General features: G+C 43.9%; 1 pseudogene; it reads left to right on the top strand.

The window, feature by feature from the left end:
* Positions 1 to 2,700: 2,700 nt before the first annotated feature.
* On the top strand, positions 2,701 to 10,781 carry LOC136653003 (vomeronasal type-2 receptor 26-like; annotated as a pseudogene).
* Positions 10,782 to 12,844: the final 2,063 nt, after the last annotated feature.

Raw genomic sequence — 12,844 nt, forward strand, 5'->3', positions numbered from 1 at the left:
ATGTTTGTTTGGAAATTGCTATTGAGTGAGATAAGTCATGAGAATTCGAAGAATGTGAACTTTCTTGAAGGGTTTTCAGCACCCATACCTGAGTTTATTTCCAGGTTAGAAGAACCTGAACCAGGGGAAGGCATCAAGAAAGATATGGATTGCATAGCCCAATGCACAATCCACCCCCACAAGTCGATCAGCCTTTGAATTTGACTTTGCAATCCTTGGTCAAGGGACTCCCAGACAGTATGGCTGAGCAACCTCTGATGATCGCTCTGGATCCCCTTTTGCCCAGTCTGCTTCCAGGCTGCAAGAAGGAAAAGATTCATTGCTTACTTATTTCCAATAAGTACATGAGACAAGCGGTTTAAATTATAATGGGTCACAATTTATTAACAATATACTTGCAGTGGGTCCTAACTTGCACAACAACCCGCTTTCAATTTAGTGTTGGCACCTGTTCTTGGAAGAAATTGCCATCCACTGCTAATTCCCCTTAGATAGCCATCCTGAGTCCAAGTCAAAGATCATCAAGCAATATCCCAGATCATTCCATTGTGAATATTGAGCTTGGAAAAGATATGTCTCACATTACCTCCCCTAAGCTAATCAGTCTTTGAATTTCAGTCCTTGGTCATGAGACTTCCAGACAATATGGCTGAATTAAGCAGCTTCTGACAATCTTTCCGGAATCCACTTGCCCAAACTATTTCTTCAAAGTATACATCAAATACCCTATTCCTAACCATAATCTGGAATGGAATCTTCCAAACACTGTGGTGAGGTCTGAAGGAATTCCCACCCCACCTGCCAACACTAGGTCACACAGGCCTATTGCAAACTATCCAGAAACAAATTAATCCCTATGGTTGACATGCTAATTGTCACTCCTAATTATTAAGGGCTGGAGATACAAGGGAACTCCATTGGAGCTGCAAGCGGTGAAATGGGAAGATCTTGGGCAATTCAGGGCAGGGATCAGGGAAGGTGGGGCACAGGAGGGGGAGGATCTCAGTGGCAGTTGCACATGCCAAGATCCTAACCCCATATCCCAGACCTGACTCCATGAGTTTCCTCAGACTTACGCCAGCTGTAGGGCTGGCATGCACTGGCACATCAGCTTTATGCTCAGGAAGGGTGATTACTCAGTGGGTACAGAACCAGCAGGTTTATCAGATGCACTCAATGAAAGGAAGTGGAGAAGAAGTGTGCAAAAAGAAGGGTGCTGGTTTGGCACAGTAGTTCTTGGGTAGCAGCTGAATGGAGAGGCATCACACCTTTCATTGATGGAAACTGATTTTCTTTAATCCATATCATCTGCTTCTTAACAGGTTTTAAGTATGTTGTAAGAAGCACACAGAAGTTTCCTTTTACATTTTTCTGTTTGGTTGAATTGAAAAAATACCAAAGAAGTCAACTGAACTCAACATTTTTCCTCCATCTATGAACACCAGTGCACTCAGACTTGGATACAGTGGGGTACCCGAAGGGGGGCAAGAGGTGCAAAAGCCCTGAGTGCCAGGCTTGGAGCAGTGGTGCTGCACCTTCATCCACTCCTTCCGGCAGCACACCCCACAGCACACAGTTGCGGCGCCGATCTGAGGGCTGCCCCTTCAAGGCCGCCCTCAGAGGTGATCTGAGGGCTGGGGAAACCATGTGGAGCCACCCCAGCCCTCAGAAGGCCTTGTAAGTTGCTGGCTTTGTTGGTTTTTCATTTTCAGTAGGCCTCAATGTCATGTGCATTCATATATTATCTCAACATAGAAATATATGGGGTGATTTATTGATGGAAACAACACGATGCTTCAGAGAATCACTAGATTTGTATATGGTGCGGGCTTTACAAATTAGACCCAATTCAACCATACTTTTGCCATGAGCTTTCAGCTCAGCAGAGGGCTGGGGAGGGATGCCTCTGGGCACAAATGCAAGATGTAATGGAGGTCTCCCAAACACATTTCTGCATGCTATAGTGCTCACTCAAAGCACCTTCTACACTGTTTACGGTAGTAAATGTACAAGTCCCAGTGATCTCACCCAAAGCCCAGGAGTCAAATTTAGGTGCATGCAAGCCTGTTGTATGATAGCTGCATCTTCTGAACATAAAAGAAGGCCCGTCCCATGGAGAGCAGTTTAAAATAATCAAGTTTTTTGCTACAGATTGGGTAGCGGAGATGGAAGATGGGCAAGCAGTGCCATGAAATGGAACTTCTGTCTGGAGTCATTAGACTTCTCTCTATCTCAGGGGCTTTCTATTTGTTTGCCATTCATCTCTTTGGGTCCTGCTAAGCGTTTAACATGCTTCATGTCCCACAAAGTCATTGTAGGATCTGATAAACATTTTCTTTTGTCCTTTGATGCAAGAATGATTTCACCAGCACAATAGTCAGGAATGATGATTTGGAAACCTGTTATTAATTTCAATTACTTCAATTATTATGTCCCATGAACTGTCTAGGAAAATCCCCCAAGGATTTTCTAAGGCCTCTAGCACAATCACCTACCAAATATGAAAGCGTAGATAAAATATTGTCTGTGTGCTGTTCAGATCAGGGCTGAGGGGCTGTGAACATACCAAGATTGCACCAGCCGCATCTTGGTGGCTTAATTCAGCAAAAGATTCTGTATTCACTGGATGAGGGTTTTGTAGCCAGGCTTCTGCTGGCTGAGAGAAAGACACTGGTCATTTTGAGTCTAGATCTGGCCAAAATGGCAGAGCTATTTCTGTTACTGCTGCTGCTCATTCTGGGCTTGCAGTTTCCTCCAGCTGAATGCAAGACACAACCTGTTATGTGTACCATCACTGATCCTTCCCAGCTTCCATACAAGTATCATCAGAGCGGAGATCTCATCATTGGAGCCATTGTTTCACAGCTTGGATGCCTAACTGACGAAATTACTTTCAGCGAACATCCCAACACAAGGCTGATAGAAGGAGTAATGTAAGGAAATGCATTTACTGCTCTGTAATATCCAGTTGCCCAGGTTATGTCCATTAGAAACATACCATGTAAGGATTTACATGTTGGGAACACAGTCAACTTACAAGGTTTTGGGAAGATTCATTCTGATTGATTAGCAGGTGTTTTTTTTTGTTTGTTTGTTTTCAAAAATTGTATGCGATTGTTTTCATAAGCAAAATCACATTTACTGGAGAATAACTCCCATGGAGTTTATTTTTGCATAAACAGGCTTAGGATTTTGCCATAAATATATTGTTTTCTACATGGTCTACTTGTACTTCTTAGGGTGCAATCCTAACCCTTATGTCAGTACTTTCCAGCACTGACTTAAGGGCAATGCAGCTCTGAGGTAAGGGAACAAACATTCCCTTACTTTGAGGAGGCCTCCATGAGTGACACCCAAATGCAGAATGCAGCACATGTCCCATTGGCACCGCTATGCCAGTGCTGGAAAGCACTGACATAAGGGGTTAGGATTGTGCCCTTGGTGTCACATGCCTTCATGTCTCTCATTCTTTTTTTTTTCTTCCTGTGACCTTTAAAGTACTTCAGGCTTTTGTGAAATATAGGGAACCACCTTATTTACCAAGACTCTGGGCCCAATCCTATCCTTCTCCCAAGGAGCTGCCAGTGCTGCCTACTGAGTGTACAGGATGCATTCAGCAACCATTTTTGGCACTGCTGCAGCCCTGCGCTATGGGCAGCTCAGGACTGGGCTGCCCGTCTCCACATCTGTTTTGGTATCATTGACATTGACAGCAGTTTTCCAGGATTTGGGGGAGGAAATATTGACCCTACCTGGAGATTTGGTTCTGAGTTTCCTATATGCCAAACATGCTTCAGCACTTGGCTATGTCTCTCTGTACTTTATTCTACCTAAGAACAGTTGATGAGATACTGAGGAACATACAGTGACTTGGGCTGATCTCAATTTCCACAGACATTCTCTTTGAACTCTTTTTTGAGCCTGTAAGTTACTCAAAGTATATCCATGAGTCTTGCTAAAAGTAAAGATCCATTACCATGTGATGAGCATATGTTCTTAATTTTTATAGATTTCTTGCTGTATGTTAAAGAACACCCAGAGATAGTTCAGGGTGCCACCTAGACACATTTACTTGGAGATACCATGAAAGAGATGAGGAGTTCATTTATCATTGCTGATGTGTTCCACTTTATTTTCCCCCCCTACCCCTCACGGACACCCTTTCTTCCAGACACTGCTCCTTTGAGAAATGTCAGCCACTAGAATGTTAGTGTGGGTGGTTTTGATCAGGGCATTGGTGAGAGACAGAAACTGTGGAAGTAAAACAGGAGATGGCCAGATCTACACAGGGTAGAATGCTGGGTTGGGGGCAAGAGAATCTGCTCTTTCCAGCAATGTGTCTGTCTGATGTCAGGATCTGTTATTTTAAATTTAGTTCTAGCAATTCAGATTGTAATATGTAATTCATGAAATACTTTCACCTTGATACTTCGTGAAAGGTTGAATTTCCATTTCACACAAAATCTAACACTTTCTTTAGTCCAGTTCCAAAGAATTACCAACATGTTCTGTCCTTGGTGTTTGCTGTGAAGGAGATCAATGAGAACCGGAAGATCCTACCAAACGTCAGCCTGGGCTTCCACATTTATGACAGTTACATAAGTGCAAGAATGACTCATCAGAACACCCTGAAACTTCTTTCCACCCAAGAGAGGATTGTCCCCAACTTCAAATGTGACAAGCAGCAGCATCTGATAACTGCTGTCGGGGGAGTTGATTCTGAAATCTCCCTTCACATGGCTACTCAATTAAGCATCTACAAGATTCCACAGGTACAGAGAGAGTATGCTGTATCCTAGCCCAAATCCCAGGCCTGATCCACTGACATGGATCAACATGGACTTGTGCCAGCTGTATAGTTGACCCATTGCCGCTGCCGAGGCTTACCTCAGGGCAAATGTCCCCTGACCTTGTGGAGACCTCCAGCAGCCAAAATTCCCCTGCAGGAAGCCACAGAAGCCATCTTGGCACCATTACATTAGGGCAGGGGAGGGGATAGGCTTGGACTGCCCATCATTGTTTTCAAGTTGCCTGCATTTTGGAAGTATGTGATCATTAAAAAATAAATCCATAAAAATTTTGCAATGCTTTCTCAATTGCTACTAAATTCATTCACATCCTTCCATCTAATAGTAACCTCATATTTCAATACTGTGCTTCCTCTCAGCAGAGTCTTGGCTTGATTGATTATAGTCCAACATGGGCTCTGTTTCTCATTCTGAAATGATTATATTTTGCTTAGATTGCCTACTGTGTGCAGGTTCCAGTGAAGAATGTTAAAATTCAACTCCCTTCCTTTTACCGGATGGTTCCCAATGAAGCACATCAGTACAGAGGGATTGCCCGTCTCCTTCAATATTTTCAATGGACATGGGTCGCTGTGATTGCTTCAGATGATGAAGATGGGGAAAAATTTGTGCAGTCCATGATGAAAATGCTCTCTGAACATGGAATCTGTACAGCCTTCATTAATAAATTACCAGTTCTATCACAAATCTTAAGGGTCTTAAAACAAATGAACACCTTATATATCTCAGACCCCCTTGTGGCCAGGATCACGTCAGTAATCAATTTCAAAGTCAAGGTATATATTGTCAATGCTCATGTTCAGACCACAACAGCTTTGAAATGGATAACGTACTTTTATACAGTGTTACATGATGTTACAGAGATTTCCTTAGGAAAAGTGTGGATTATGACAGCCCGGTGGGATTTCTCCACACTGTCAAAGGAGAGGGATTTTGATATACAGCCCTTCCATGGTACCTTGTCTTTTGCCATTCACTCCAATGAAGTGCCAGGATTTTCAGAATTCCTTCAGCACCTACATCCTGAATCACAAAAAGGGGATGATTTTCTCAGGATCTTCTGGGAACATGCCTTTGATTGCTTATTTCCAGATTCAGCTTACAGCAAGGAGATCAGTGAGACCTGCACTGGTCAGGAAATGTTGCAGAACCTCCCCGGGACTCTTTTTGAAATGATCATGACTGGTCAAAGCTACAGCATCTACAATGCAGTCCATACTGTAGCACATGCATTGCAAAGGATGTTCTTATTCAAGCCCAAGCTCAGAGCAAGGTGGGACCCTAGTAGAATGTTCCTTCACAAACTCCAATGTTCTCAGGTAATGTTGTTCTAGATCAGCTCCCTCTTTCTTGTTAACAGTTGAGGAGGAGAGAACCAAAACCATTTTGTTGGATTCAGAGATTGAAGTTTAAAATTAACTTATTTTTGCAAACAAAGGCATGATTACTGAGTTATTAATCAAACTAAATATTGTCATAATGGGGTTCTCTCCATAAATATTTAGAACTTGCTACACTTGATTTTTTATTTAATTCTTTGAAGACTGATTTTTACTTGATTGTTTTGCTAGGGTTAAGGGATACAACTATGGAAATTTGTCATGACTAACCATCTTTGAAATCAGTGGAACATAGTAATCAGTAATGTCTTTGTCATGACTAACCGGTACAGGCCAGAAGAAAGAAGCAAAAGATTAACCTCCTACCTTCAGGACGCCAACAGTTTCTAACACCTTCCTTTACCTCTCTCAATCCAGCTTCACTCATTCCTGAGGAGCATCTCATTCAACAACAGTGCTGGAGATACAGTGTCCTTTGATGAGGAGGGTGAATTAGTAGGTGGATTTGATCTGATCAACTGGGTGACTTTCCCCAACCAGTCCTTCGTGAGAGTGAAGGCAGGAATGATGAATCCCTGGGCTCCCCCTGGCAAAGAGTTCACCATTAATGAAGAGGCCATCACATGGCACAGCATGTTCAATCAGGTAGGATCAAATTACAGGTTGTAAGTTGCAATGCTAAATAGGAAATGTATCTGCATTAAGACGTAATTGTCCCGTATGAATGTGGATGTGATGTTTTCTCCCATTTCTCCCATCCATCTTATTTTACTCTATACAACATACTCTATACAACAGACATAAAAATTATACCAAATATTCGATTTAAGAGTTTCCTGGCTGAAAAGATAATGCAGCCACATGTATCTATAATTATTTCTAAAAATATAAGTGATGCATTGAAGGAGAGATTTTATGGTTGAAATTCTAGACATTTTTAGGTTTAAGGCACAGTTTATAACAGTGACATGTAAGTCCCAATTCTGTTTGGACCTTGCATTGCCAATGCTAGCGGTCTGGCAGCACAAGTTCCTTTATGGCCATCACAAACAGTGCCACACGATTTTGCACAATTGTGCTCCTAGTACAAGCGGCTGCACTAAAGCAGACTCCAGAACATCCCTGGCATTGGAAAGTCAGCGCAGGAGACAGGGGTGGGCGGAACGAGGTGGGGAGGGGGAAGTTTGGGCAGAGACTGGGGCATGGATCGGGCCTTTCTGGCCTATCCCCTTTACTGGCCTTGATCCGCCCTCCAGCGTCCACTCGGATTTGCACCAGCAAAATAGTTGCCCAGTCCTGAGTAGAAGAATTTTGGCAGTGGAGACTTGCCCCTGAGCAAGGGAACAAATGCTATCCAGTGGAGAGTTCTAGCACTGCCAACCCACAGGAAGTAGTGCATGCTCCGATGGAACAGCTGCATTGGTGGTGGGGGTGCTGTTTTAGTAGGATTGGGCAGTCATTCCTTGGAAACATGAAAACTAAGTTATGGAAGCCAATATCTCAGAAATTAAAGAGAATATCATTCTTGGGACACCCTTCATACCCAAGATTACTTCCTTTTATACTTGTCTTTCCCTGGTAACTCTGCCTACCACCTGTTGTCACATTGACTTATCACTACCACTGGAACCTATGCTTCTGAGGTCTTCCTGTCCAAGTAGACATCCGCAGGCCTGCGGTGCCTGTGCCACTCCCCCACTTAGATGCTCTCTGATGGCACACCTGCCCAGGAGCAAGGTATGTGCTTTATATGCTTGCCTGGAAAGGGGCCAGAACTCCTGGCACTAATCCTGCCTTTCTTCTGTTATGAGTTGCTGTTATTGTTCATGATGTAATGCAGATATTTTTTTTTATTTTTTATTTTTTTTGGGGGGGGGGAGTATTTTTGTCCTTAAATAAATGCTTTCAAAATTTGCTATCCAGAAGAACTTCACCTGCTTAAGGCAAACCTGTTTCTGCATGTAAAGAGAATGTTCTTAGTGCCAACCATTTGGAAGTTAATGATGGAAGTTAGTGACTGACTGTCCAAACTCCATCAAATGGGACACCCCAGGGAGCTGCTCCTGTTGCTGGACTTCTCAGGCAAACAGTGATCAAAACATTCAGGAGGAACTCATTTGGATATAGTTCTATTCCTTTTCAAACCATCTCCCAGAAAGCCAACTTTATGTTTTCTTTATAAGTCCAATATTGAAATTCCAGAATTCATCTGTTACAATCACTCCTATTCAGCCACTCCTCTGCCAAAGAAGAGCAATTTGGTATTAGAAAGGACAGAACTTTGTTCTCTGAGTACAGGAGCAATAAATGTTCTTGTCTTTTACTACACAGGTGCTGCCCATTGCTGTGTGTAATGACCACTGCTATCCAGGTTACAGCAGAAAAAAGGTGGAAGGGAAGCCATTTTGCTGCTATGATTGCCATCCATGTCCAGAAGGGAAGATTTCATCTGAGAAAGGTAGGAGACATATGCAGAGTCTGGGGGGGGGGGAGGTGATGATTGCTCTGAGAACCTTCTCAAGAAGGTTCCTTCAAGCAAACCTTCAGGTGTGGCCTTCTGTCACACAGTGGGGTCCGAGGCCTCTTTCCATCACTCTGATTCTAAAGTACAGCAATTGGCCTGTTTCAGGATGCCCTGACACCCATGTATAAAAGTATGTCAAATGTATCCCATGTCATAAATGAGAGGTCAGCCAACACTAGCTCATCACTTTCAACAAGTCACCATTGTTCTAGATTTCAAGGGCTCGTGTAAACTCAGGTTCTGCAGTCCTTGAAACAGTTGTCAAACTAGTTAAGCAGAGACAATGAGACATACACTGATTTAATAAGGAACCAAAATTCACACCTCTTGCCCCTATTTTTTTTAGTAGAGAAAGCATTCATCAAGGTATTCTGGAAAATGTCAAAATAAACAAGCCTCATAGCCATTTCATTTTCCACATCAGCTGGTGAAACTCACACTACAAAAACCTGTCTAGATGTTTGAGAGCATTTATCTCCCATTTCCACCCCTTACATGTTGACAAAAAAAAAATTGGATCAAACTAGAGATGGCATTCATCATGGGTTTAACACAGAAATTAGTATCATTGAAATCAAATTGGAAAAGTGATGTGACGAGGAGGGGGATGTTAAGCAGTGCTGCATTCTCATTTTCCACTCACTACAAGCTACGTTTCATATCAAAGGAAGGTTTTCCCATTACATTTTCCCCATAATATATCTTTTCCCATTCTTCAGACACCTTACTCAAACATATCCAGTGCTGAACCTCCAAATTGTAATTTCTCATGTATTTGAATCAGGAATACACCACACTTAACACAATGTTGTTGGAAGTGCTTGAGCATTGCTTCTTATCTTGAAGGCACTTCCCAAATCTGTAGCATCATGGCATATATGACATTTCCTTAATTGGGAAGTTGATTGCCAGCCTTGTACATCAGATAATAGCTCCATATTACTTTCATATGTACCCTGTGCTCCCTGGGGCATTTGGTGGGCCGCTGTGTGTTACAGGAAGCTGGACTAGATGGGCCTATGGCCTGATCCAGTGGGGCTGTTCTTATGTTCTTAAGATTTCCATAGACTGAGAAAAGCAATGTGTCAAAGGAGGTAGCTTGAGAAACAGACCCCAGGATTTAGAGAAGGAACCATCCACATCAGTGGACCTCAAATGGAAAACATGGCATGACTAATACACTGAATTTGCAGTTATTCTATTATTTCAGACATGGATGTCTGCCTCAAATGTCCAGAAGGTCAATTTCCAAACAAGAAACAAGATGAATGCCTCCCCAAGAACCTCAACTTCCTCTCATTCATAGAACCTTTGGGAATTGCATTAAGTGCCTTGGCTTTGTCTTTTTCTCTGATCACAGTTTTGGTGCTCATGATTTTCATCAAGAACAAGGACACTCCCATCGTCAAAGCCAACAATCGAGACCTCACCTACTCTCTCCTTGTCTCCTTATTGCTCTGCTTCCTCTGCTCCTTGCTATTCATTGGCCAGCCACAGGCAGTGACCTGCTATTTACGACAAACATCTTTTGGCCTTGTCTTCTCAGTGGCTGTTTCTTGTGTCTTGGCCAAAACCATCACTGTGGTTCTGGCTTTCATGGCCACCAAGCCAGGTTCTAGCCTGAGGAAGTGGGTGGGGAAAAGACTGGCAAACTCTATTATCCTTGGCTGCTCCCTGATTCAAGCCAGTATTTGTGCTGTGTGGCTCTGCAGTGCTCCTCCATTCCCTCATTTGGACATGGACTCTCTGGCTGAAGAGACTGTAGTGGAGTGCAATGAAGGCTCCATCACTATGTTGTATTGTGTTCTGGGATATCTGGGTTTGCTGGCTATGGTCAGCTTCACTGTGGCTTTCCAAGCCAGGAAGTTGCCAGACAGTTTCAATGAAGCCAAGTTCATCACCTTCAGCATGTTGGTGTTTTGCAGTGTGTGGTTGTCCTTTGTTCCCCCTTATCTGAGCACGAAGGGAAAGTACATGGTGGCTGTGGAGATCTTCTCTATCTTGGCCTCCAGTGCTGGGTTGCTGGGCTGTATCTTTTTCCCCAAATGCTACATAATCATCTTAAGACCTCAGCTGAACAGAAAGGATCAGCTAAGGAGAAAGCACTAAGAATAACTTTTCTTTTGTACTATCTGGAAATAAACACAATCCAATTTCTACAATCAGGAGGTTGCACATACACATCATGGCTTGTACCCCATAATGGATTTTTCCTCCAGAAACTTGTTCAATCCCCTTTTAAAGGCATCTAGGCTAGACGCCAGCACCACATCCTGTGGCAAGGAGTTCCACAGACCGACCACACGCTGAGTAAAGAAATATTTTCTTTTGTCTGTCCTAACCCGCCCAACACTCAATTTTAGTGGATGTCCCCTGGTTCTGGTATTATGTGAGAGTGTAAAGAGCATCTCCCTATCCACTCTGTCCATTCCCTGCATAATTTTGTATGTCTCAATCATGTCCCCCCTCAGGCGTCTCTTTTCTAGGCTGAAGAGGCCCAAATGCTGTAGCCTTTCCTCATAAGGAAGGTGCCCCAGCCCCATAATCATCTTAGTTGCTCTCTTTTGCACCTTTTCCATTTCCACTATGTCTTTTTTGAGATGCGGCGACCAGAACTGGACACAATACTCCAGGTGTGGCCTTACCATAGATTTGTACAACAGCATTATAATACTAGCCGTTTTGTTCTCAATACCCTTCCTAATGATCCCAAGCATAGAATTGGCCTTCTTCACTGCTGCCGCTCATTGGGTTGATACTTTCATCGATCTGTCCACCACCACCCCAAGATCTCTCTCCTGATCTGTCACAGACAGCTCAGAACCCATCAGCCTATATCTAAAGGCTTATATTGGGGCACATTTTTGCCCCAATGTGCATGACTTTACACTTACTGACATTGAAGCGCATCTGCCATTTTGCTGCCCATTCTGGCAGTCTGGAGAGATCCTTCTGGAGCTCCTCACAATCACTTCTGGTCTTCACCACTCGGAAAAGTTTGGTGTCATCTGCAAACTTAGCCACTTCACTGCTCAACCCTGTCTCCAGGTCATTTATGAAGAGGTTGAAAAGCACCGGTCCCAGGAAAGATCCTTGGGGCACACCGCTTTTCACCTCTCTCCATTGTGAAAATTGCCAATTGACCATCTTCATCCCACGCTAGTTTGTAAAGAAGCTCCATAGGTATCGGTCTACGAAATTTGTCACTAACATCAATTTCACAGCAGCAGCTTTTCTTCCTCGGTGGAGATCCCGTCAAATGCTCAGAGACTGAAGCCGAGTGGGGGATGTTCTCAAACACTGATTTGAGCACCCTGCTGGGGGCTTTGAGAATCAGCCGGTCTGACCGGGGTCTCTGGGTCTTCAGGGTTCTCCATCTTGAACAGCTGCCAAGCATGATTTTCACAAGTGGGGGGCTTCTGGGGAGTCTCCATCCCAGCAGGCGAAGCGGGTGAGCTTTTCAGAGGGGACGCCAAGGCTGCAGCAGGCTGAATGGCTTTCTCCCTTCCCCAAAGACCAGGGTCTTAAATACAGGGGGCATGCCCGGGCCTGTTCCCATTCCCCCTTTTCCCCATTGGGTCCCTTCAGTGGTCTGAGAGCTACGAAATCTTCGCCTATTGGTCAGCAGTGATGTGGTAAGTTGTTTGAGGGGTCACATGAACCCTTTTCCTGCACTTCAATGGCGGGCTCCTTTTCCTGCCAAACCAAAAATCCTGGCACCACAAAAACACTTCCTAGTGGTCGGCAGGGACGGCGAAAGTTGTTTGAGGGGGTCACATGAACCCTTTTCCAATACTTTATTGGTGGGCTCATTTTCCCACCAAACCAAATGTTGGGGCGCCACAAAACCCCTTCCTACTGGTCGGCGGGGACAGGGGAAGTTGTTTGAAGGGTCACATGAACCCCTTTCCAACACTTTATTTGCGGACTCCTTTTCCCGCCAAGCCAAATATCGGAGTGCTACAAAACCCCTCCCTAGTGGTCGAGGGTCATGGGAGAAGTTGTTTGAGGGGTCACATGAATCCCCTCAGGGGGGCAGGATTTCCGGTAAAGAGGGGCGGGACTTCCGCTGTCAAAGGTAGTTTGAAATGAAGTATGTACATATACTACTTCTATGCTACAAAAGTTTTGAGCAGCACAAAATTGCTCCAGGAATCTAATTCCTAATCAAA

The sequence above is a fragment of the Tiliqua scincoides genome, chromosome 5 (genome assembly GCF_035046505.1).
Source record: "Tiliqua scincoides isolate rTilSci1 chromosome 5, rTilSci1.hap2, whole genome shotgun sequence".
NCBI classification, from domain to species: domain Eukaryota; kingdom Metazoa; phylum Chordata; class Lepidosauria; order Squamata; family Scincidae; genus Tiliqua; species Tiliqua scincoides.